Source organism: Poecile atricapillus, chromosome 26 (genome assembly GCF_030490865.1).
Source record: "Poecile atricapillus isolate bPoeAtr1 chromosome 26, bPoeAtr1.hap1, whole genome shotgun sequence".
NCBI lineage: Eukaryota > Metazoa > Chordata > Aves > Passeriformes > Paridae > Poecile > Poecile atricapillus.
Genome location: NC_081274.1, coordinates 2,050,471 through 2,074,712, shown reverse-complemented (window position 1 = coordinate 2,074,712; position 24,242 = coordinate 2,050,471). Strand labels below are relative to the sequence as shown.

General features: G+C 50.8%; 1 pseudogene; it reads right to left on the bottom strand.

The window, feature by feature from the left end:
- Positions 1 to 24,242, bottom strand: part of LOC131588506 (zinc finger protein 850-like) — a 398,523-nt pseudogene that overhangs the window by 338,815 nt on the left and 35,466 nt on the right.

Sequence of the window (24,242 nt, the reverse complement as noted above, 5' to 3'; positions counted from 1 at the left end):
CAAGATAACTAACCCAAACCGGCCCATCAACCCAAACAAACACACAGGACACGGACCATCAGGAAAACAATGAAACTAGCTCGGGAAATTATCTACCTCCGGACCCAAGCAACGCCCTGCGGATTCCAGTGGGTAGAGAAACCGATCAGTGGGAAAAGACAAGTTCCAAAAGAAAGACTTCGCCAGACTTAAACATTTCTGTGTTGAAAAAGCAATCAGGGGAGACAAAGGAGGAAACCGGCCGAGATACCCATCGGCACCAGCCCGGATTCCACCACCCTGTCATGAAAAACCTAACATTGCAACACACAGAGTCTCCTTTACATATGAGGAGATTCTGGCCGGACACGAGATAATGTCATCATTCTATGTCAGGAAATCCATTCACTGGACAATCAAGGACACTTGGTGAATGGAACCTGCCTGGAATTTTGGCCTGAGGACTTAAAAATCCTATAAAACCCCAATCCTGAGGATGCTCAGACGTGGATTTGGGAAACCTATACCTCTGGTGTAGACCCCTGTCCACCCAGCGCTGCGCTGATCTTTTTATTGTGGGTTTTTATCGCTGTTTTTACTTATTATTGTTTATTAATAAATTTCTCTTTGATTTTATCCCAAAATTGCCTTTGCATTTATAACAAGGGCAAACCAGGCTTAAAACTTAGAAGGAATAAAGAAACTTTATTAACCGGAGTACAAGAATGAGAAACTAGAATAAAACTTTCAGAACGCTTTTTCTCTCCTGACTTTTTTTTTTTTTTTACCTGACAACATAGAGATAGAACTTGGGATGTTAACACAGTATTCATTACACGATAGTTTTTTATTAGTTTTTGTAGGGACAGGAGTTTTTCTTGTTATGTCATGGAGGATTTTTTACGAGGAACAGATTTTTTGGTGGTTTTTTATTTTTACAAATAGCAGCCGTCTGGGAAGAAATTTTGCTATCATGACATTTTTCTCATTTTTACAGCCCTCCTAGAGGTGTTTCTATGGGTTATGAATTCATGGGGTGTTATTTTAAGGATGAGTTGTTTGAAGGCAAAGGTTTTCTGCATTTGTTTTTGTGATCATCTTTGGGAACAGAAGTTTTCTTCTTCTCTCCCTGAGGGTAAAGGGCATTTTATTGTTTTTATTTATTATTCTGTTCAAACTTTTTATGGGATTACAGTTACTTTAACACTTGTTTGGTTTCTTTAATGGATGCTTTTGTTTAGATTTACAGGTTGAATGTTTTTTATACTTTATTAATGAATTAAAGGAGATATTTTAGTATATCATTGTTTATTTCTATGGTTTTACTAAAAGAATATTTTAGTTTTAACTGGCATTTTATAATTTCTTTTCTATCTGAGATTTAACTCTTGTTTTTACTGACTTTGATGTTTTTATGTTGTTTTTTTGTGTGTTGTTACTCTGTCCTTTTCTGTCCCTGGAGAGATGAACAAGGTTTGTAGGTCTCATCTGTGTATTGAAAGGGTTAATATCTTGCCCAGGCTCATAATCTTCCTAGTGTTCCAAATAAATAGGTACTGTGAGGGATACATATCACAGGTGAGCACCCACTGCACAATCTGCTTTGGATTAAATCCCATCTCCATCTTCATCAGCTCACAGTCACTGTGACACTATTCCTGCATGGAAGAAACTGGCTGGGATGGCCCTTTCTGCTTTTGGTCCTTTTTTTGGCAAATGAAATATTCTATTTGAAAACATTCAAACCCTGGAGTTTCTTTGTATTTTCCCCTGCAAATGCTGCCAGCCGAGGTTCCCAAGTGTCTGGTTCGTGTTTGTGTGCACAGAGCAAAGGTGTCAGCCTGTGTCCGTGGCCCGGGTGTCTGTCAATGTCCATTGAAGCAGACGGCTGGAAGGGGGCTCTGCCCGCCCTGCGCTGCTCCGGGGCTGGGGCTGGGCTGGCAGAGGCTGCAGAGCGCTCTGAGAGGCACCGCCTCAGCCCCGGCCGGCATCTTGTGCACGGTGGCACCGCCTCAGCCCCGGCCGGCATCTTGTGCATGGTGGCACCGCCTCAGCCCCGGCCGCCATCTTGTGCATGGTGGCACCGCCTCAGCCCCGGCCGCCATCTTGTGCACGGTGGCACCGCCTCAGCCCCGGCCGGCATCTTGTGCATGGTGGCAGCTCTGAGGGCTGTGCGAGGGACGCTCTTCCCCAGCGCTGTTTCACGTCCTTTCCTTTCCCGGGATGGCATTTGGAAATGTTTCTTCAGCCCTATTCTTAAAAACGAGATTCACTTAATAAATTATAAAAAAGAATTTAATATAAACAAAAAGACAATTAGGAGACAAAGGAAATAAAGCAAAGGGTTAAAACGGCCGGGTGCCCTGGCGGGTTGCCAGGAACACACCTGGTATCTTGGGAACACTCTTTTTATCCCCCCCTGCTGTGAGGATTTTATGCATATTCAAACATGTCCCCTCCCTGGTTCCGCCTTCTTAGATCATGCTTTTCCACAATTTTTTTATTTTCTGCTGGTCAGCATATTTTTTGCTGGTCATCATTATTCTAGCTGGTCAGCATTATTTGAAGTTTGGTTTCCTTTCTTTTGCAAATGGTCACTTGTTGATAACCATCTGGGCCTCTCATCCTTCCTTTTGAGGGCAGCTGGGCTTCATATCTTCTGCTGATAACAGTTTGGGCTCTATTGTTCTCCTGATAAGCAGCTTTGGCTCAACTGTCCTTGCCCTCTGGGGTTTCCTTGCCTTGTACCTAGGAAATTCTTTTAAGCTTAAAACTTGTTAACAAGAAAAAAGTACATACATAGCTAAAAAGTATTTAACATATAATATTCATCTGCGAAAGCCAATATCACAATACAAATTTATAACAAGTTTTCTGAGAAGAAGATGAAGTTTGAGTGGTTTTTCGGGAAGCAGGCTTTGAGATGTAGAATCGTAGTGAGTTTTCTTTTTAGTCTGCGTAGTTTTTTTTGGGAAACCAACATTGAGATGTATGGTCCTGGAGAATCAGATCAGGTCGGTATCAGGCGTTAATCACAGGGTCCTTAGAGCGCTTATCTTGCTTGGGTGGACCCAGCTCTTCTCAGTGTTATCTTAATTGCTGGGTCATTCTCTTGCAAATTCCTGGTTTTCCAGCAGCTGCTTTTGCAATCTTAAGTTGCTTGTGGTTTTTGTTTTACATAAAACATGCTTTTATACTTGATTTTGTACAAGTATAAAATATGCTTTGATACTTGATTATATTTTTGTACAATAAAACACAAATTATACCAACATATATTACACAACCATACACTCCACTGCCCAAACCCTGTCCCTGTTCTCTTACCCACACTCAAACATGCGTCCATTTTTCACTCACACGTGCTCAAAACACCATGGGTTTTTGTGCTCTGGGCATCCCATCCTCGTTGCCAAGAACATCATGGGTGCTGGAAGATGCCCGTGCACAAAATTGCAAAGCAAGTCTTATTTTATTAGTTGCTGTTGCAAATAATACATACAAACCTCTGGATTGGTGAAAAGCCACTGAGCAGCGGCAGGAGATGGAGCATGGTGCTCCAATGGGAGGGGCAGGCAGGCCATGCACCTTCAGGGCATGCCCTGCATCAAAAAGGCGTGCATTTTGTCCTTCTTGCCTCTCCTCTGCAGAACCAAGCCTCCTATCTTCTCCCCTGGACTGGAATTTTCCCAGTTACCATGTCATCTCACCCTTGGCCAGTACAGGAGGTAAGGTCACCATGCCAATAACAGCCTCATTGTTACTGTTCCTCTTTCACAGGTTAACTTCCCATCAATTGATCAATCCGTTGTTCCTCTTAAGGGTCAAATTCCCAGCAGTCGACCCATAAGGTTTCCTTCAAAGTCTGCTCTTTGTCATCCTGTTGGTGTGCACAACAGAGGACCAAATACGGCAGGGCCTTAGACACAACTTTGCTCCCTGACACACACAGGCTCCTTGTCCCACTACTGGCCTTCAGTAACACCTTTAACTCCACAATGCTGTGGATCCAGGCCTTCAGCACAGGGACCTTTCCAGCCTGATCTGCGCTCCTTCCTCTGCGTCTCTGCACAAAACACGGTGCAGGAGAGAACGGCAGGAGGGGCCTGTGTGTCACAGCGCTCTGGATTTGTGACCCTTCAGCTCCACAGAGATGCAGGTTAAGTGAAAAAGGCAAACTGTTTATTAACAGGGATGAACTGGAAAGGGAAAGAAGGGGATGGGCATGGACTGAGGGCTGGAGGGAAGGAGCTGTCAAAAGGGAGGAAGAATAGAGGGAAAAAAGGGGATGGGCACAGTCTGAGGGCTGGAGGGAGCTATCTACAGGCTGGGAGAGGGCTGAAGCCCCGTGAGAATCCCACAGGCTCAGCTGTGCCAGTTGTCTCCAGTGGCACTGGGAGGTGGTGTCCTCTTCAGTGTCTCCTGCTGCTGTTCTTGGGACACTTGTTTACTGGCAAACTGAGCTTGGATATTCTGGTTGCTGTGGGATGGAGCGGTGTCTTTCCTCGGGGCTTCAGTGGCTGGAAGAGAGAGGAGGAGAGGCACGGTCAGGGCATGCATCTGCAGGGATCCTAGGAGACATTCCTCCCAAGGACATTCCACCTGGCTCTTGCAATGGCCACAAGAGAGGACCAGACAACAGGATCAGCCAGAAGGTGCTGGCCACAGCTCCCACCCATGTCCCTGAAATCTCTCTGCTCTCTGCCCACACCGCCCTCACCCAGACAGGGAACGAAGCACTCTGCAGCTGGGCCAGGGATTGCAGCTCCCTGCCCAGGCATTGCAAGTGCCCCCCGCCAGCCCCCAGTGCCAGCCTGCTGCTCTCACTCACCCTCACTGAGGGTCTGCAGCTCTTCCTTGTGCGCCCTTGTTCATGAACATCCTGACCGTGCCTGGGAACACAGAGCCTGTCAGGGCCCCAGCAGCACAGCTCCCTGCCAGCGGCGCTGCCAGCCCTGTGGCCACACGGCCTCCCGCCCCGGCAGGGCTCAGCCCGGGCCCTTGCCGCATCCTGACTCAGCCCAAGGGCACGGCTGCCAGAGGCCGGCAGCAGCAGCCCCGAGGGCAGCCGGGGCTCCAGGGCACCGGGCCCGGGTGCCGCTGCCGGGGCAGCAGCCGGAGCCGGGGCCGAGCTGCGGCGGGGCGGGGAGGGAGCCCGGGCTCGTGGCTCACCGATGAAGCTGACGGCCGCCTCTCGCAGGGACTCCTGTGGGCTGTCCAGATATGGCAGGGCCCGGCTCACCTGCTCGGCCGCTCGCCTCTCGTCCTGTGCCAGCTGCAGAGAGCGGCAGGAGGGAAGGGTTGGTGCGGGCTCTGCCCCTCGGCCGGGCGCTGCCTGCGGCCAGCCCCGGCCTCCCGTGCCCGCCCAGCCCTGAGGCCCGGCCAGCAGCCCCACTGGGCTGGGGCTCTATCGACACCCGGCTCGGGGCCACAGGAGCCTGGAGAGGAACCCGTGTGGCCCAGGGAAGGGAGCAGCATGTGGGGCACAGGCTGGAACCCCTGGGTGCAGCACTGGGCCACAGCTGCCAGCCCCACACACTGAGCACTGGGGCCAGGGAGCTTCTCCAGGCTGAGGCTGGGGTTTCCAGGCCGTCCTTTACCACACATTCGGCGATCTTCGACAGATCCTCTGTTGGCAGCACACACAGGAGCTCTGTGTTCTTCAAGAAGGTGGCAGCACAGTGCAGGGTTTCCCGAGAGGCCTGGAGAGATGCAGAGATGGCATTGCTGCCCAGGGCACAGGAGTTGCATCCCTGTGCCAAGGCCAGGAGGAAGCTGCAGCCTGGGAGGCAGCAGAGCAGGAAGCAGCCGAGCCCCCTGCCAGAGATCAACCAGCATCACACAAAACCTCACATCAGCCACGCGCAGGTTCTCATCGTGGCAGTGCAAAATGAGTGGGAGCAGACTCTGCTTCACAATTCCCTCCATTGCCTTTTTTCCCTCTTCCACTACCAGGTTCATGGCCTTGCAGAAGAGGTGAATGGAGAGCACCTGCACGTGGCTTTTGTCCTGGAGGAAAGAAGGAGGAAAAGATCTCAGCGCCAACTTCTCCAGCCCACCTGGGCAAAGGCCTGAAAATCCACAGGACCAAAGTTTGTGTGGGCAGTAGCCAGTGCCCGTGGCCGGGGCACAGAGCCTTACATGGTCAAAGAGAGGCACAAGTGGCTCAGCAATCTTGGGGGCAGCATTCCTTGATAAATGAAGATGTTTTCTCTTGAGCAGATTTGTGAACACAGACAGAGACATGCTGACCACTTCTCCGTCTGTGTCACTCAGCAGCTGCAGGACGCTTTTACACAGTCTGCGTATAGGTCTGGCCTGTGTGGAACACAAGGCTGTGCTGGGAAGCCCTGAACGGCTGCAGTGCCAAGACCGCCCTGGCACTGCAACCCCACCCTGCTGCTGCTGGGCCCAGAGGCCAAAGGCCTGTCCCAAAGCACTCAGGCAGGTGAGGCAGGAGAGCTGGGAGCAGCTGCCTCAGCTCCTGAATCACAGCCAGCCCAAGGGGCTGCTTTGCCCAGCACAGCTTCAGCCGCTGCCCCGTTCTCACCAGCGAGGGTTCCTTGCTGAGCACCACGAGGCCTCTGAGCGCCAGGCGACGCCTCTGCCTGCACTCGCTCTGCAGCTGCCTTGACGTGATCTCAAGGACACAGTACCCACAGTCACTCAAGTGTAGGCAATCCAGGACCTGAAAGGCACAGGGCAGTGACAGGGGAACCAGCCAGCAGGAGCCTGGAACTGTGCAGGGCTGGGCCCAGGCAGCAGCACAGGGCATGGGCACCGTCCCAGGCAGCTGTGGCTATGCAAGGGGACAGGGCTGGCAGGCAGCTCAGCGAGGTAGTGCTGGCCATCAGGCTCACCTCCACAAGGAATGCCAGGGAGGACAGATCCCAAGGTGCCTCCTCCCTAATGAGCCTCCGGATAAATTGGTGTGCGACATGGTAACACAAGGGCATCAAGTCACGGCGCATCACCCTGGAAGGGGGGAAATGGCACCAAGACAATGAGGTGGGGGGTGGGGGGGCAAACCTCTCCCAGGGATGACTCACAGAGATCTGGCCTTTCCCCAGCATCCCTGGAGGGACTTGTGGGTGTTTTGGGACCATGGGGCTCCTTTTGGGCACCCTCCTCTCAGACTTCTCCAGTCTGCTCAGCCATCCCTCAATGGCACAGCCCTCTGGCCAGGACCACAGGGACTGTGGTAGGGCACCCTGGGCACAGGGCACACATTTCAGAGGCAGTGGTGAGAAGGGGTCTCACCTGGCCAACAGACCCACGGCATAGTGCTGGGTGTCAGCACGGAGCAGCGTTTCCCAGCCACACTTGCGCTCCATGGCCATCAACTCATTGTCATAGTGCAGAAAGCAGAGCAGAGCCTTCATGGCCTGCGCTGCAAACCTGTGTGCAGAGCAAAGCCCAGGTCACATTGGGTGAATTGGTGTCAGCCACAAGGGCATGGGAAGGACAGGAGGACTGGCACCTGTTGGGTTTTTTGGGAAGGTGGTGTTCCTGCTGGCATGCTCTCCAGAAGTTATCAACTTCTGCTGGCATCAGCTGTGTGGTGGTGAAAACTTGCAACAGCAGAGCCGTAAAGAGAGAGCTGGAATAATGCATCATCGCCTCATGGCGCTGAGGCACTTGCAGAATCACCCAGAGCACCAGAGTTGCCTGCAAAAGAAGCACACCAAGACAGCACTCAGTGCCAAGGCGTCCATGGGGCAGAGCCCAAGGGGAGATGCAGGGGAAGCAGCAGGCCTGGTGCCCCCTGGGCCTGCCCCTAGCCCAGGTTTCAGCCCAGCCTGAGGCAAGGAGAGGATGAAGAGCTGCTGGAGAAGCGACCTAGGGGACAGTCAAGGCCAGTTCCACAAACTCACAGCCAGAGCAAAAACGTCCTTGTTGTCCTCATCAGAGGTGCAGATGCTGCAAAGTGGCCAGTTCTCCATCACATGGAGCAGAGTTGGCAGCACCTTCTCCATTGCTGGTCCTGATGAGGCTATGGTTTGCCACATCACTGCAGCAGCTCTGTGAGATCAGAGCTCTGTGTCAGGGGTGTCTGAGTCACAGAGCCATGCCCTGTGTAGCTGTGGGGTCCCAGGTGACAAAGCCCCAGTGCCCTGAGGGGCAGGGAGGGAGCATTGGCAGCAGCCTCAGGAAACAGAGGGGCCCGAGGCTCCTGGAGCTCTCTGCCTGTTGGGCAGAGCCCATTGGACAGGCTGTGCAGGGCAATGGGCCCTAAAGGCCGGTGAGCCCTGAGCTCTCAAGGCACGTGGGCCCCATACCTGTCACACGATGGGGCACAGCGCAGGAGGGTCAGCACAACTTCGTCCGGGTATTCTTCAGCCAGCCTCACGATGTTAGTGGCCAGCCTGGCATCCACCGTAACGGAGCGCATAAGACACTGGTGAATGCTCCGTACAATAGCTGGCACCTAGAGTAGGAATGGGGAAGACTTGGAGCGGTGTCCAAGGCAGCAGCTTCCCCAGCTTCTCCCAAGAAGTGCTTCCCTTCCTGCCACACTGTGCTGGCCTCAAAAGCTGAGGGGGCCCTGTGGATGTGGCTTGAAGGGGCACACGATCGTGCCAGACCTCCAGTTCTGGCCCCTGGCTGGCTACCTGCTGGTCAGAAGGAACACCCCCCTTTCAAAAACATCCGTATTAGGTGCGTGACTCACCATGGGAGGGGGCGTAGTGTCAGTATTTGTGATGCCCTGAGTCCCTCTGGTGTTTGGAATGGCCATGTCCTCAGTCAGTGCCACATCAGAGTTTGCCCTGGCATCACTCACCGCAGCATCAGAGTCTTGTGAGGGCGCAGCTGAATCTGGGCTGACATCAGGCTCTGCCTGGAGCTCGGTCAGCCCCGAGTCAGGCTCAGCTGTGCCCTCAGTTCCCTTGGGGCTGATCTTTCTATGCCGAATTGGCAGGAACCGGCGGAACCTCTGTGCAGAATGAACAAAGGACAGGGAAGAGAGGCATGTTCCAAGGAGTGCTCCATGTGCAGAGCTGGGCTGAGCAGTGACAGCAGGCCCAGCCCAGGTGGGGATGGCTGCAGGTACCTTCAGCATTTTGCGGAAGCGGCCATGGGCAGGCTCCTGCTCTTGTGTCCTGTCCATGGCTGCATCTGTCAAAGAGCAGCCAGAGCTGAGGGGCTGCGGGAGAGGCCGGAGAACGCAGCCCAGCCCTGCACTCCCCAGGCAGGGACAGCCCTGGGGTGGCTCAGGGGATGGAGCACGGCCACTGCCAGGGGTCAGACCCAGCCCATATTCCGTCCTGCCCTTGGGAATGTCCACATGGGATGGGATGGGATGGGATGGGATGGGATGGGATGGGATGGGATGGGATGGGATGGGATGGGATGGGATGGGATGGGATGGGATGGGATGGGATGGGATGGGATGGGATGGGATGGGATGGGATGGGATGGGATGGTGCAGGGCCCAGCTGGCTGCAGCTTCAGCCCTGCGGCCCAGCTCTGCCACTCACCATCCTGCCCTTGCTGGAACTGCTCTGGCTCTTCAGGGTGTTCTGCTGGGGCAGCTCCAGGGTCGGTGTTTCTGTTCCGTCGGAACACTCTGAATATCCTGAAGAATCTGCCCGCCATGACAAAATCGGGCCTTGGGAGCACCTTCTAAAGAGATGTCAACGGAAAGCTCCGGCTCACCAAGACCCACAGTCTGCTCACAACGTGAGCTGTAGGAGTTACGCCTCAGAAAAGCTCCGGGTCAGGCACTAACGAGTGGGCTGTGTGGGGGCTCCTCACAGCACCACTCTGGCGTGTCCTGTCCCGTCGCATGCACCAGGCACTCTGGTGTGCTCTTGTCACCGCCAGCTCTTGTCCATTTCACCGTTCCATTCCACGGTTACCAGGCTGCGCCGTGTCACTAACGGCCCTTGCACGCCCTGCCACCTTCCTGGTTCCGCCCCCATCCCCCCCAAAGTGGCCCAGGATGGAAGGAATCCCTTGCCCAAAGTGTCTAAGACAGCCTGACAGGATCTTTAGGAACAGCAACCAAACGCTGCCCTGCTCTGCAGGCTCAGGGCAGCAGAAGGAGCCCCCAGGGCTGCCGAGGCAGCTGCAGCAGGAAGGGCACGGGGCCTTGCACAGAATCTGTACAGGGGCCTGGCAGCACTGAAATCAGCAGGTGTGGCAGAGTCCCCACCGAGGCAGACCTGCCACCCCAGCCGAGCCCTGGCAGTGCTGGTGCCCTTCTCCTGCCCCAGAGACCTGTGCCCCTGGGGGGCTTCTGTGCCAGAGGGCCAAAGCCAAAGCCCCGTGAATTGGGGGCTGGGCTCCTTCCTTTGGAGTCTTGGCAGGAGCTCGTGGAGCTATTGCTGCTATCTGTCAGATGATGTTGCTCCTTCCTGGAATGATGTTTTTCATGGAAGGGGTTTGCAGTAGCACAAAAACACCATCAGCTGCTGAGTTTCCCAGGATGGCTAGATTGTACAGAGGCACTGTCCTGTATCAGTGGGATCTTCTCTGTCTTTTTCTGGGACAAACATTAGCCCAGTCTCTGATGGTCAAGGCTCCAGTTGCTGTGTGTCTGTCTGTGGTACAGCTGATGCAAGGCAAACATTTCATCCACAGACAGAGTCCTGCTTGAACAGTCACAGAGCTACATCTATTTTTACATTAGTAATTTTTACATTAGTAATTTTAATTTTTTTTTAAGTTTTCCAGAGCCTGCTGACTGTTTTCAAGGTTTTCTCTCTGTCCCCAGTGCACATTCTCCAGAAATTGTGCTTTCACATCCTTTTGCATTTATTAAAGTTACCTGCAATGACCAGTCAATCAAAGCCCTGGGAAAACTTCAACTTCAAGGTGAAACCGGGCAAAATATTTATCTCCCACATCTGAAGCCATGAATTGCCAAGTACTGTCCTCAGTACACCTGTAGGTGTGCTGATGCCATTTCAAAGCGGTTGCCAATGAAAACAAATTTTAATATTTTTGTAGTTTCCACATTGGAATTAAAATCCTTGACTAGAAAAATCACATGTCAAAATTTTTAGGACTCTTACAAACCAGAGCTGTCATTCTCGCCTTGCATTTTATAGTCTCTGAACAGTCACAGAAGGTTTTAGTTCTAGACAGTACAGAAAAAGTCCTTGGTGTTCAGCTATACTTTTATATCAGCATATACTCCTGATGATTATTTTAGGCAGGAGCAGCAAACTCAAGAATGAGCCAAACAGGCTGTTCCTGTGTTCTCATGTCCTGAGTCTCTCTCTCTCTGTGTCACGATGGTGCCAAGGCCGCTGTCTTGGGACACCTGAGTGTGGAAGGCGAGCCCGCCCTCAAGCACGGCCATCCAAGTCAGTCACGGGCACAGGCTGCAGCTGAAGCTGCCAAGCGTTGCTGTGAGGCTGGCAAGTCAAGAGAAAGCCATTGTGGCCAATTCTGCTGAAGCCTTTTGCCAAACCAAAGGCAGCTGTGCCCACAGCCTCCCCCTGTTTGGCACCCGGCTGCTGCGGACGCCTCAGTGCACAGGTGCCGACGTTCGGGCTGCTGCTGTTCCTGTGCCCACTCTGCTGCTGTTCCTGTGCCCACTCTGCTGCTGTTCCTGTGCCCACTCTGCTGCTGTTCCTGTGCACACTCTGCTGCTGTTCCTGTTCCCACTCTGCTGCTGTTCCTGTTCCCACTAGGCTGCTGTTCCTGTTCCCACTCTGCTGCTGTTCCTGTGCCCACTCTGCTGCTGTTCCTGTGCACACTCTGCTGCTGTTCCTGTGCCCACTCTGCTGCTGTTCCTGTGCCCACTCTGCTGCTGTTCCTGTGCCCACTCTGCTGCTGTTCCTGTGCACACTCTGCTGCTGTTTCTGTGGGCTCCAGAGCTGCTTGGGCAGCAGTGACTGGGCAGCCCTGCTGGAGGAGACATCGCTGCCCTCCCCATGGTGGCAGCAGCTCTGTGGGCCCCGAGCTCTGTGTCAGGGGGGCCTCGGTCACAGCACCGTGGCCTGGGCAGCCGTGAGGGCCCGGCCTGGCCGCCAGCCCTGCCTCTGCCCACTGCCCCTCATCGCAGGCACCCAGTGGCCGTGGCCTGGCAGCACCCCCCTGCCCTCCATGTCCCCAGCCAGCCCAGCCTGAGCACACCTCAGGCTGTCCCCACCCTCCTGGAGGGGTGGTGTCCCAGCCTCGAGGGCTTCTGCTGCAGGCCTGGGAGACTTTTTGGGGAAGCGCCAGATCAGCCGGGTGTCAGGAACCAGGCGGCTGCCCAGGGGCTGCTTATGGCCTCTGACACCCAGTTCCTCAGGTCTTCCCACCACCCCGGCCCCTCAGGGGCCTCCTATCCACTCGGAGCCTCCTGCCATCCACTCCCTCACACATCCCCCTTTTGCCTTCCCACTGCCTTGTCCCGTCAGGGCCTCCACAGCCCCTCATCCCTTCATGGCCTCCCAGCACCCTGTTCCCTCAGGGTCTCCCCCAGCGTGGCTCTGCTGCAGCGCCGCAGCCCCACAGGAGCTCCAGAGGAGCTGGATCAAGAGGCACCTGGGAGCCCTCAGCAGCCCAGCCAGCACCACACGGGCACGAGGACACAGATGGCACTTCCTGGCTGGGACAGGGGTTGTGGCTTCAGCAAAACCACCAAAGGCCAAGGGGCTTCTGGCCATTTTCCCTTCACCACTGCACACCCCGGCAGGTTGCTGAGCACAAGGACCCTTTTCCCTCTCTTCCCCGATATCCTGTGGACCTTGGGCAGCAAAAGAAAGCTCCTGGGAGTCTGTGTATTTATAACATATCCTATATTTACATACTAAACAAAAACAAAAATAAGGAAAGAACAATTTTGAAGAAAAATAAAATCCTGGCTGGCTCAGGTGGCCCCAGCAGACAGAGCCTCCCAGATCAGCTCTCAGCAGAGCTCCAGCAGCGCATCCAGTCAAGGCCTGAGAGATGAGACCGTGTCCTCTGTGCCATGTCGAGCTGATCTTGCAGGTTTCCAAAGATGGAATATTGAGTTCTCTCTACTGCCTAGAGGATACAAAGTTTTTGAATTGCCAGGCTTCTGATGGCGGGGCTGATGTTATGTGCCATGTCTTCAAGGGCTGGAAGAGAGGAACAGAGCTGTTAGCGTTCTGGAACACACATAGTCATGGAATGATTATATGAAGGTGCTTTATTGAAGAGCTCTGGGTGTCAGGGGTATACACACACAAATCTGACCCATCTTGGTTTTGAGCTGAACATGTTTTATACTCTATCATATAATATCTATTACATATTAAACTTCCATTGTTCTATTGCATGCATTGTTTTTACCCAGGCATGGATTTTTCGTGATTCTCCCCAGCCCCCTAACATTGTTCCTCATGTTCTTTAAACAATAATTATAGCTAATCACATCTAACAATTGTATCATTTATCATCTACTGATTACACAGGTGCAGTTTCACCTGATCTTTAGCAAGCACAAGGCCTAACATTTCCCAGGGCCTACTTTTCCCTGGGCTTTCCAAACCTAACTTTCTTTCTATGTCCCCAAATTTTCTAAGATTTCAAAACCTTTTACTATCATTCCCCCCTTTGAAAGCATTTTCACTTCACCATAAGTGCAAATGTTTTCACTTGATACAGTCCTTTGTTTCTGAGTTTATACTTGATGTTCTTCGAATCCTTGATTGATGTAAGCATTGTCCTGGATGTTGTCACAAATTGGAGAACCAGAAGATGGTGGGGGTAGATCTTGTGTCAGTGCCTTTATTATTTTCTGGTTCCAAGACGTTTTCTTCTGTATTTCTCCCTTGAAGATGCTGTCAGCTAACCAAATTGCTAAGAATACAATTAGTAAGATGATCACATTCTCAATGATAGATTTAATCCATGAACTCACATTCCACCCTAACCCTTTGAAGATTTTGCCTGACCAACTTGTAGACAAATCCTTTTGCTCTTCCTGTGCTCCATGCTCTATTTGTTGCGACTGATTGATGTCATATTCTACATCTGCAGTCACATTTGGGGTGTGGATGCAGCAATGATCAATCCATCCCTTTAAAAAAACTCACACACTCCATGCTCTTTCAGGAGTAGTAAATTGTAATTGTACCTTTAGTTCTTTAAATCTTTCTCAGGTCACTCTTGCTAATGTATCTACCTGACCTGTTTCTTTATTCTGATAGTTTGCTATAGGACCAAGCAAAGACTCCAGGGCCCACCTAAATTTCACTTCACTAGAGGGTTCTTGCCAAGTGTTATCTTGATTCTATTCCTATCCTAATCTTCCCTAGCTATGCCTGTGTCGAGCCACTGAGTTAATTTTGCCATTGTTAGCATCCGTACCGAGATTAATTTTTGTTTTAGCAATTTCACCAATGCCTCTGCACCCCAATGACATTTGTTTTGTTTAATTTGTAGAACTTCTCTCATTATCAGTGGGGTTAACACTATTTGTCTTTGTGCAGTTACATACCACTCTTCTGAATTCTTTTGTGCATTTAGCAAATGTCCCAATTTCTCATCTCCTATTGAATATTTCGGCTTTGGAGGCAAATTGAATTGACATCCATTAACTTTTAAAGGTGTCAATGCCATTGTTGTTTGCACTTCTCGAGCAGCTTGTCGGGCTGTCCAGTCTGCTTTTCGATTTTCCTCACAAAATTTTGGAGTTTCTTGATTGGTGTGCTTTAGAGTGTATAATTGCTAATTCTTCAGGTTTTTGTATTGCTTTTATCAATTGCAAAATTGCATCTTGATGTTTAATGTATATACCTTGAGAAGACAGTAGTCTTCCTTCTTTCCCCAGTGCCCCGTGTACATGCACTACTCCAAAAGCATACTTTGAGTCAGTCCATATGTTTACCCTTTTCCCTTCACTTAATTCTAGTGTTCTGGTTAAGGCAACCAGTTCTGCCCTCTGGGCAGATGGATTTGGTGATAATGCTTTTGCCTCCACTATTGTACTGACTGTTGTTACCGCATATCCAGCCTATCTGGTCCCGTTCTCCACGAAGCTGCTTCCATCTGTGAATAGCTCTCACTCTGGTTGCTCCAGTGGGATGTCTCTCAGGTCTTCTCTTGCTGAATAGGTGTACTCTATTAACTCTACACAGTCGTGCTCTAATGGGCCTTCTTCAGTTGTGGTACCTAGGAACAAAGCTGGATTCAAAAGGTTAGTTGTCTTTAGTGTGACATCATCCTGCCCAGTCAGGATTACCTGGAATTTCATCATCCTGCTTGGAGATAGCCAATGGCCCCCCTTTTGTTCTAGAACAGTGGTCACCATGTGTGGCACATAGACATCTGTGTGTCTACCCATCGTGAGTTTCCTGGCTTCTTGGATCAGCATCACAGTGGCTGCAACTGCTCGCAGGCATGAAGGCCATCCAGCACTCACGTTGTCAAGTTGTTTGGAAAAGCAGCCTACCAGCCTTTTCCAGCTTCCCAAATGTTGGGTCAGCACTCCCAGTGCTGGGTGTGATCTTTCATGCACAAACAGCTGAAAATCTTTGGATAGATCAGGCAATCCTAACACTGGAGCTGTTGTCAATGCCTCCTTCAGTTTGAGGAAGGCCTCCTTCTGTGGTCTGCCCCAGGTAAGCGGTTGTGTCTTCTGGGCTTCATACAGGGGCTCTGCAATTAGTCCATAGTCCATGATCCACAGGTGGTACCACTCTGTCATCTCAAGGAAAACTTGTAGCTCATGTAGGTTCTGGGGTTCTGGAATGGCACAAATAGCTTGAATACAGTTAGTACCCAGCTTACACTGCCCTTGTGAGATTTCACACCCCAGGTAAATCACAGTTTGCCAGGCAATTTGTGCCTTTTCTTTAGATACCTTATATCCTCCCATTCCCAGCTGACTTAAAATTTCAATTGTTACCTTTCTGCAGGTTGTTTTCTCTTCTGTAGCTGTCAGTATATCATCAACATACTGTAACAGCAGGTATTGCTCCCTCAGAACTTGCCCATTCTCAGTTCAAATCTCCAGCTCCTTCACCAGCTGGCTTCCAAATAGGGTTGGACTGTTCTTGTATCCTTGTGAGAGTCGTGTTCAGGTGAGCTGGGTTTTCCTTCCATTTTCTGGATTTTCCTACTCAAAAGCAGTTTCCTACTTTCTTTGTCAAGGGGTATGCAGAAAAAGGCATCTTTTAAATCAATTCCAGTAAACCATTTCTATTTCTCTTTTATGGATGTTAACAATGCGCAAGGATTAGCTACCACTGGCTAAATATCTTTAGTTATTCCATTTATTGCTCTCAAATCCTGTACTAGTCTGTATTGGTCAACACAGAAATTTGGGCTCGAGTGTTAACTACAGAAGTAATAGGTGTACGTTTAGGACCCACTATTGTTATAATCAGTACATCTCCAGTTTTGTTATTTCTAGTGAGCATTTTAAATACAACCAACCTCTGCCTCTCTGCTCACCCATGAGAGGCAGAGTTACCAGTTTCCCTGATTCTAAAGCTGTTTGGGCTCCACTCCCAGAAGCTGAGAAGGAGACTGCTTTGGCTCCCAGCCCAGAGCCTGTGGAGCTGTGCTGGGTTATACAATGGGGCATTTGATACAATGAACAGTGGGACAGTGCCAATTAGAAACTGCTTTACTCAACTTTTAAGTGATAAGCCATCCATTATGTTTCTGGGGACCCCTTTCTTTATCTCTAGTGACCACCAATATGGGCGGTTAGAGATTTGTTTTCTCTTTTCTGGGTTTTCATTAACAGAACCAATGTATCTAACACCCTTTGCTTTCTCTGATTTTTCTTCTGGGATTTTTACAGGTCCATAATTGCTACTGTAATTAATTAGATCTTTTGCAACTTTTCTCTGTGTCCAAATTTTATGGTTCCTAGCAGGAGAACACAATTGTGAACCTGTGGGCTGAGAGGGGGTGGTGAAGGGAGTAAACCCAGGATCAGTGGAACCAGGTTGAGCAGTCGGGTTCCCAAGAAATCTGTCTATCCACAGAGGTTATAGCTGCTATGTTTTATTTTGGTTCGGTTTGGTTTGGTTTTTTAGGAAAATTGCTGTAGGTTTAAGTGATTCTGGAAGGCCTTGAATGAAAGGGGTCATAATTTCAGTTTTCACAGGTAACAACATTGATGATTCACAGCCAGCCATTAATTTTCTTTTGTGTATCATTTGCAAGCAGGCAGCTTTGTGAATGTTTTCAGTAGTTGGTTTGGGGTACTCACTATAGCTATAGGGTCCCCCCTTTCCAAGGGGTGAAGCCCCTCTGCCCAATAAGCTGTGTGCTGAGTTGGGGACCATGGGTTACGTCTGTCTCCTGCTGTTAAGAAGACTTCATGTCCCCAGTGCCCACTGGATTCCAGTTCCCTCAATCGAATTTGATCACCTCTAGTGAGAGACACTGGGAATACGTATTCTGTCTCTGACTCGTCAGGGAGACGCCCGTACTCCCTTTTTTTTCTCTTTTTTTTTCTTTTTTCTTTTTTTTTTTCCTTTTTTCTATTTTTAGTAGTTATGTGTGGATCAAGATTTTCATCATTGATATAATTATATTCTGTTTTAATTAGAGGTTTCAAACTAGGACAGCAGTGTTCCCCACAATTTTATCCAAGTTAGCTCTTTTTGAGGGTAAATTTGAATAATGAGAGGGGTTTCCCTCTCTTGTTTCTTTTAGCAAGTCAGTATTTTTTGAATTTTTTTATGGAGGGCTGCTTGCAACAGATTGATCTTACTTCTTTCTTCATCCAATTGTTTTTGCAAAGTTTTAACTAGGTTTTGGAGGGAGTCTATTGTAGTTTTTTCCTCACTTCTTTACTTACAGCGAGTTTCTATAGCTGCTGTAAGACAAGCTCCCAAAATTGAGCAGAGTACAATTTTATTTTTGCCCAGTTTAAATTTTGTTTCATGTTGTAAAGAACATACTCTGTCAATCACATTTTCCAAATTAAACCAATTATTGAGCACCAACTTTCCCTCCTGGAGAAGGTCTGGCATTGTGTTTTGCTAACAGAGCATAACATGCATAAAATGCAGTTTTAACTTTTGCACTGCTGTTTTCAGTCATTTTACAAAGGGAAAAACCACGACAGGGAGGTATAAACTTAAATTATACACACACACACGCAACTTTTTGCTTCCCTGTTTGGGTGAGAAGACCAAATCTGCTTGGGAGGCACTCCTTCAGTTTAAAATTCTGGTTGTCTTTCTGCTACACCAAGCAGTCAAAATTCATACACACAACAAGAACAAAAACAGTCCTGCCCTTTTGCACTAAGAGATCTTTTGTGAAATTCTGCAGACAGAGCCCTCAAGTGAGTGTGGGGTGCTTTTCACCTCGGTGTGTGCAGTTTGTGGGAAATTCGAGTTGCCCCCCTTGCTTTCTAGACACCGCTCACTCTTTTGGGAGTGTCGGGCTGGGTGCGGCTGGAGCGAGACGTCCTTCCCCTAATACAGACTGCACAACAAACCTGCAGCCCCTTCTGTCTGTCAGAAATCCTGTCCGTGACTCCAGTTTAAATGTCAGGATTCAATAACGCCAGTGGGACTCGTGAGAGGTTTGTTTGATCTCAGAGTGCAAAAAGGACACAAAGGGATTTCAGTTTAAATCATAACAACAATAATGTACCTTTATTTTAGTGCCAACCACAAGGGTTGTGCAATAGAGGAGAGGGAGAGAGAGAGAGATAAAGAAAACAAAGTAAAGAGAGAGAGAAGAGGGGGGTTATAGCTACCAACAGATGAAATGGGGTCGCTGGGGTCTTTTTCTGTGGGAGATCTCACCAAAATTAACTTAGTCTTATGTAATTCTTCCCCAAAGTTACCTTGTTTCCAATGTCCTAATAAGCACCCCAAAGGAGAAGTACCCAGTATGGGAGCAGTGCAGCCCAGAACCCTGCTCCATGTCACAACTACAATACACCAAATGCCGAACCTGCGACGCTTTCGCAGTCGTCTGACAGACGGCGCCTGGGCAATACCAACAGGAATTCCTTTAGCCCAACCACGAGCAGCTTTCGCTGTGTCTAACTGGCAGGCACCCAAACCAAAGTAAAGCACCTTACCTTTCTCTCCCGGGGACGTTGTGAGCAGCGGAGACGGTCGCAGCCGGATGGGCTCCCCGAGAATCCCTCGGTGCCGGCTGGAGCGTGATCGGGTCGTGAGCGAGCTCAGCAGCACTCACAGGGTCCCACCTGGGGTGCCAAAATATTAGAGCTCAGGAACACACATAATCACAGAATGATTATATGAAGGTGCTTTATTGAAGAGCTCTGGGTGTCAGGGGTACACAGACCCAAATCTGACCCGATTTGGTTTTGAATTGAACATATTTTTATACTCTATCCTTATATAACTTACATATTAATCATTAAACTGACATCGTTCTATTGTAAGCATTATTTTTACCCAAGCATGGATTTCTCATGATCCCCCCCCAGCCCCCTAACATTGTTCCTCATGTTCTTTAAACAATAATTATATCTAATCACATCTAACAATTGTATCATTTATCATCTACTGATTACACAGGTGCAGATTGAACTGATCTTTAGCGAGCACAAGGTCTAACATTTCCCAGGGCCTACTTTTCCCAGGGCTTGGCAAACTTAACTTTCTTGCTAAGTCTCCAAATTTTCTAAGATTTTAAGACCTTTTACTATCACCCCCATCGTGTCCGTCTTGCTGGTGCCCTCGAGCTCCCAGCCCGGCCCCGGCCGCCTGCTCTGCTCCCTGATGGATTTCTCCCCTGCCCACATCCAGCTGAGCTGCTCCCAGGGCCAGCAGCAGCTCTCGGGCCACGTGCTGGCCACTGCCGTGCTCCCCAGCGGGGACTGGAGCCAGCAGCTCCTGGTGCTGCTGGAAACCGCCCCCGGCAATGCGGGCTCAGCTCCAGCTGCCAGGTGGAGCACGTCAGCCTGGAGCACCCCCTGAGCCGGCACTGGGGCACGGCCCGGCCCCCACAGCGCCGGGGGCAGTGGGGGAGGCACTGGGGGGGCCCAGAGGGGGATTGGGGTGTGCTGGGAGGAACTGGGAGGGAGTTTGAGATAGACTGGTTTAAACTGGGAGAGGGATTCAGGTGCTTAGGATGGCTGGGAAGGGGTTTGAAGGATGTTGGGGAGGGTGGGATGAGGTTCTGGGGGTCCTGGTGGACACTGGGAGGGAGTTTGGGGGTGCTGGGTGTCACTGGGAGGGATTTGAGTGAGCCTGGAGGAGCTGGAAGGAGATTGGGCATTGGAAAGCAGGGATTGGGATGAGGTTGGTTGTGCTGGGAAGAGACTGGGAAGAGTCTTGAGGAGTCCTGGTGGGGCTGGGAAGGGACTGGGAGAGGGTTTGGGGGTCCTGGGGCAGTGGGGGGAAATTGGGAGGGAGCTGTGGCATCCTGAGAGGAACAGGAGGGGCTCTGGTGGGTCCTGGGGAGGCTGGGAAGAGACTGGGAGTGATTTACCAAAATAGCGATATTGATCCAGTATCAATATCAATCTGTTAATGGAGAAAAAACCTCTCCAACAGTTTAAAGTTACAAAGTGGATGTTTAATCACAGCACTGGGCGAGTGTGGGAGTCACCCCTTAATACACACTGCAAGTTGACAAAAGATTCCAGTGTCTATTTATTTACAAGTCTTAAATTTCCAAAATACTAATACATATTAATATTAATAGATATGCATAATTCTAACACTTCCCATTCTCCAGGTTTGGTGAAAATGCACGGTAATGATTTAAAAAGTCATTATGCTTGCATGGTGGGCTCTGTAATTTGAGGAGGGGGTCATTTTGGCATGTAGGGGTCATCAAGAGATGAAGGAAAACCGCTCTTCCTCACTCTCACCTTTCTACCTTTACAATGGTGGACATTACAAATAACATTTGGTACAATTCCAATTTCCTTCCTTGTGACTTTTAAATGGGTTTCCAGATGTAAGGTCTGTGATCTTCCTGAACCCGTTTATCAATTTCTTTTTTCACATTATAAGCACAGCTGAAGAAACTTACACTGAAAAGTAATTTTTTACCTAAGTCTGAGATTCATTATCTCAAATCCTGCTTCTCACTTAAATCATTAGCTCTAACTAGTTCCAGCAAGGCCTATCTCTAGCCATAATCTATAATTTTTCTCTAATTCTTAATTGTTTAAAATTAGTGACTCCAAAAGAGGTTTCAAAGGGTCCTGGGTGGGCTGGGGGAGACTGGGAGGGTCCTTGGAGGAGGTTGGGGTGTCTGTGAGAGGTTTTGGGGGTCCTAACGCTGGCAGGTGCCCCAGGGATGCGTGAAATGCCACCTGCAGCAAGAGGCTGACGGGAATGGGCGGCTCCATGTTGGCCTTCATCTTCCTGGCACTGGGGCTCGGCTTCTGCCTGTGCAGGAAGGTGACGGGGGGTCGTGTCCTCCCCCCCCACAGAGCGTGTGTGCTCCCCTCTGGGCCCCAATGTCCGGTGTCACCCCCTTTTCTCTGCCCACACAGCTCCTGAGGCAAAATGTTCTGAAGGATTGAAAGTCAACACTTCCCATTGTCATTCTGTATCCTGTTGGATTTTCATTCCCCTGCTTTCATCCAGGTGCCCACAGGGAGCCAGGAAGATGTGGAGCCTCCCAGCCAGGTGTCTTCCCAACACGGATCACCAGGAGCACGGATCACCAGGGCTCTGCCCAACGGGGGTCACTGGGGATCATCCAACGCCGATCCTCCCATGGGGGATGGAGCTGGAGCAGCGCACGAAGCTCTTCCTGCACTCGGGACACTCGCAGGGCTTCCCTTACTGGTGCCTCCGTTGGTGTCGGGTCAAGGCTGAGCTGGTGGAGAAGCTCTTCCCACACTGGGGACACTCGTAGGGCCTCTCCCCACTGTGGATGCGCCGGTGGACGGTGAGGTGGGAGTTGTGCTTGAAGCCCTTCCCGCAGTCGGGGCAGCGGAAGGGCCTCTCCTCTGTGTGAATCCGCTCATGTTTGAGGACATGGGAGCTGGTCTGAAACCTCTTCCCACACTCAGGACACTCGTAGGGCCTCTCCCCAGTGTGGATGAGCTGGTGTGCCCTCAGGTAGGAGCTCCACCCAAAGCTCTTCCCACATTCCAAGCAGGTGTAGGGCCGTTCCCCTGTGTGGATCACCTGGTGTCTCATCAGGTCAGAGATACCTCTGAAGCTCTTCCCACACTTCCCACACTCATAGGGCTTTTCCCCAGTGTGGATCGTCTGGTGTTTCCAAAAGTCGGAGCTCCAGCTGAAGCTCTTCCCACATTCCCCACACTCGTAGGGCTTTTCCCCGGTATGAATCACCTGGTGCTGGATCAGCCTGGAGCTCCACCTGAAACCCTTCCCACATTCCAAGCACTTGTGGGGCTTCTCCCCCAGCTCTGAGCTCCGGCTGGATCTCTGGCCGTGTTCCTGGCACTGGGGGGATCTTTCCTCCTCAGAGCTCCCTGGACTGGGTTTGCAGCCCCTCTTCGTGTGGGATCTCTGGGCCTTTTTCTTCTCTTCCATCTCAACACAGTTTGGGAACGTAAAATCCTGGTTGGGGGGGAAAAAAAACAACAGGAGAGCGCCTTGGACTGGGGTTTCCTCCTTGCCCAAGTTCATCTCAGAAATTCATTGGGCATCTTGTGTCTATAATAACCTCCAGGACACAAAGATTCGGCCCAAACATCCTCCAAACATCACAACAGATCCATAGCTAATCAAACAAGTCAACAATTCCCATTGTCATTCTGTATCCTGTTGGATTTTCATTCCCGTGATTTCATCCAGGTGCCCACAAGGAGCACCTTGTGGCACAAGAGCAATCTTGTGGCACAAGATTCAGCCAAAAACCCCTGCAGAATAGAAAGGTTCAGCCCTCACAAGAAACCAAAGCACCAACATTTAGCCCAATAAAGCTCAGAAACACCAAGATTCAGCCCCATAAAAATCGTGGATGCCCCTCCCCAGTCACCTGCTGCATTTATCAGGAGGGAGAAATGCTACTGGGGCTGGGGCAGCTACAGATACAGGGAGGAACTTTGTGTTGCTTCCTCTTCCTACTCCTCCTCATCCTGTGGCCCTACTCTACACCTCACACTCCGCCTCCACCTTATGCACAACCCCAGGTACATATTTTGACCATTTTGTTCTTCAGCCCTGCTTCTCCTTCCCTTCTCCTCCAGCCCCCAGGCCCAGCACCCACTGCCGGCTCCCTCTTCCCCCCCAGTCCCACAGCATCCCACCGCAGGGGCACGGATGGAGCTGGGCCAGCTCGGCCTGGGGCAGCGCTGGGCTCTCGGCCGCTTCCGCCCGCACTCGCTCCCCACTGCAGCCGCTCCCGCCACCACAGCGCGGGGGGGCCCGGCCTTGGCGCTCCCCCCTCCCACCTCCCCAAATTCCCCTCAAGGGGGGCGCTGGGGCCTGGGGGGGGCACAGGCGGTCTCCAGGTAGGACCAATGTGGGGAGAAAATGGAATGCCAGAGGGGCATCCTGGAGAAAGGGATAATGACCCCAAAATATCTCTCAAGGGTCTCTTGGGAGCATGTGGAGGTTGTTTGCACATTCTCCCACAGGGAATTAAGGACATGAACACCCAGGGGGTGTGGAGACTGGGGAACCAGCCAGTTCAGAAATCTTGGCCCTCCCCTGGAGAGCTTCTCCCTAGGCAAGACACTTCTATGTCATGCAGAGAAAAAGTGTCACTCCCAGAGGCCCTAGAGTTGAGCATGTTAATTTGTTACACCCCATTGGTTTCCCTCCCTATCAATCCACCCCGATACATGTATCCCAGTTTCCCCCGCCCCTCTCCTCCTCTATAAATACCCTGGTTGTCCCCAGTTCAGGCAGCTGCTGTCACTGGCTCCCTTCACTGAGGGCCCTGCTATAATAAAGGCTGGTTCTCCATGGAATGCCATACAGCTCTCTAGTCTCTCTCTCCGCGTCGCCTGCACGCTGCCGCTGAGCTGAGATCACTCACCGGGCAGAGGACGTGCCTGTTCCCCTGGGCAGTCCTTTTCAGGATGGCTTCTTCAGGGTAGTCGTGGCACCCCTGTCATCGACACCGCCGCGGCAAGGGGGGACAATAAGGGAAGTCCAGAAGGGATTTAGACAAGAGGGGATGGATGGTGTTGGTGTGCTGGGAAGGGATTGGCTGAAGGGGAGTGTGCAGGAATGTGCTTAAGGCAAGAAGCAGCAGGAGCAATCCATGGGGTAAGAAAAGGGATGATAGAAAAGAGGGGGTAGAGAAAAATACTGAGCATTGGAAATGTTTTTCAGAAGGGTCTCATCCTCCAAATTTGCCAGCTCTGATGGGTTGGCATTTAAGAAAAAAAGTCAGAAACATCCACGAATACGATGGCTCTGAGGGAGGTTGCTGGGAGTTTCTTCTCTGCCTGAGACCTGGCC